We start from the raw sequence: 2457 nt of genomic DNA, 5'->3' as shown, positions 1-2457 counted from the left end.
ACGCGGCTCGCCGAGAGAACCTGGGATCCAGAGGAAGAGAGCCAAACTTTTTCCAAAGTTAACTAATTTTAGATATTCTCTTTCTTAACAGAACCCATTTAAGTATATGGGGTTACTGGCATCTCTGAGGAAAAGGCTTCAGCTGCTACATCGAAACCATTGTTTAGTTTCAAAAATAATGACGTCAGGTACAGCTTCGATGCCGCCCTCAGTTATATGCAAACACAACAGGGCTGCAGAACGGGTGGAACCGGACCGAAGCGTGCCGTATGGTGCCATGCCGTGCCGTTCCATTCCGTTCCGTATCTTGCAGTGCGAAAATGACTTTAGTCTCTGCTCAGACTCTCTGCTTGCTTACGAAACATGGAACTGCCTTTGTGGCAGAGTCGCCTAGCAACCTCTGAGCCAATAAAATTAAAGTGTTGTACTGGGTGCGTTTGTTTCCTTCTAGCGGGTGTGCCTGTGTGGCTACTATCAATTGCAAGCAGATGCCTCAGCACTGAGTCAAACTTTGCAGCAGTCCTACATCCTGGGTAGTCAGTTAATTTTGTTTTAATGGAATGTAAACTTTTGTAGAACCAGATGTAATCAGCTGTGTTCTGCAACGAGCTGGAGAGGACAAAGAGAAAAGATGAAAGAAAACATAGAGGACTAGTTGTGTTTCCATGACAAATGTATGCAAAATATGTTGGATTCTCTACTAATGTCAGAAAACCCAGCTTGGCAACTGTGGCATTTACATTAAATAAGAAATAGAATTAAAATCAGATGAAGATATGTCTGTTCACGCAAAAGGTCTTTAAAATTCATAACAGCATTGAATGTAAACACTTACATGAATTATATTGGTAATTCAGCGATGGAGATGACTCTCACCATCTACCAGCCATCAGAGGATATGTTGGCGTCTTATTTAGGCAGGCATTGAAGCAACAAGTCCAGAGGACCCCCAAGCACTTCACACTATATTCAGTCACTCACCCAATCACACACACATTCACACACTGATGGTGGTAAGCTACTGGACAGTAGCCACGGCTGCCCTGAGTCAGGCTGACAGAGGTGAGGCTACCATGCTCAGAGCCACCAGACACTCTGACCAATACCAGCAGGCAAGGCAGGGGACGTGTCTCAGCCAAGGAGAAAAAGGGACAGATGTCCCCTCGGGTGAGACATGAATAAAATTACCAACATTTCTTGAACTTGTGTAAAATGTATTACTTATGAACATTTTCTAGCACGAAATACATCTGCTTTTAACAAAAGTATTTTTTAAAGAAACTTGATATCAAATAGTTGCAATATAAACAAATATGTTCTGTAGAAATATGTTCTGACATATTTTCAACATATGTTTTCTGAAATCTTCACACTTGGTGATTATAAGGAAGCAGGTGTGAACCTTTGCACCCCCTGTGCTCTCACCTTGAACCTCAGAACCTTTTCAATGCGGTCCATAATGCACTGCAGAATATGAGTCTTTGTATTTGGAAAATGTTCCTTACCCACAGGGTCCAAAGAGCATCAAAAACATGCTATGAAGAGCAATATTGTTCTCCTGTTTTAAAACACTGTATATCTACAGCACATAAATGTTTTTATTTTCCCTTTTTTCATTTTTCTAGTTTAAAGCCAAGTGGAATTGAGGTCAAATTCTATGTTTTGTGCACAAATTTGCTGAATAAAGCTGACTCTAATTTTGATGAATGAACTTTGCTCATTAATCAGTCTCTAGGTTTGACTTTCTTCTTGATGTTGGCTTGCTATCTATTCTGTTACTAAAATCATAACTTGCCAGCACACTAAACACTGGAGCAGTGGGTCCTGGACGGGCAGCATCCTGCTTGTTTCAGTTCTCTCCCGGTGGCAGTAACAACCTTTTCAGCAGGTCAGTGTTCTTCTTAGGCATCTAATGAGCCATCATTGGATCCATGTGCGTTAAACCAGGGAAAGAACTAAAACATGCAGGATGCCGGCCCTCGAGGACCCACTTTGGGCACCACTGCACTAGAGAATCAAATAGTTCTGATTTTGTATTCAGCAAATGATGTCACAGATTATATCATATATTTAAATATTTGGTTTGGTTAGCCTAAAGAGCCTAAATCAGTAATTGAAACTATTTATCCCAGTTTAGGTGACTCAGAGCAGTTCCGCTTTTAAAGTGCCCCGCTTTGCCTCTTGCTTTCATCCATAACTGGTCAAGTCTGAATCGAGCCATTTAAATTTACATAATGGATGCCTATGACAAGTAATTGCTTCAATAGACAGATGAAGCCATCAAAAGTGTTCCCTTATTTGAAAGACCTTTAATCTTCTTGTTTATAAGACTCCCACTCATCTAATTATCTATTATTACATTCTCTGAAGCGACATTTTTGCTTTGGTTTGTTTATTTGTTTGTGTGGCGACACTAGATGGGAATTCAGATTTGTGGAAGTTTAATTTTAGTAAATT

The 2457-nt window shown here is 40.4% G+C and overlaps 1 long non-coding RNA gene across 1 annotated transcript in view; it reads left to right on the top strand.

The window, feature by feature from the left end:
- Positions 1 to 1882: 1882 nt before the first annotated feature.
- The window catches only part of LOC106940790 (uncharacterized), a 25270-nt gene continuing 24695 nt past the window's right edge, over positions 1883 to 2457 (top strand). The window contains exon 1 of the long non-coding RNA XR_001423200.1: positions 1883 to 1894. This is a non-coding gene — a long non-coding RNA (uncharacterized LOC106940790). The remainder of the gene's footprint in view (positions 1895 to 2457) is intronic.

This window comes from Poecilia latipinna, unplaced genomic scaffold (assembly GCF_001443285.1).
Source record: "Poecilia latipinna isolate Pla-1442-1.1 unplaced genomic scaffold, P_latipinna-1.0 Scaffold3361, whole genome shotgun sequence".
NCBI lineage: Eukaryota > Metazoa > Chordata > Actinopteri > Cyprinodontiformes > Poeciliidae > Poecilia > Poecilia latipinna.
This window is presented reverse-complemented; position numbering and strand designations above follow the sequence as displayed.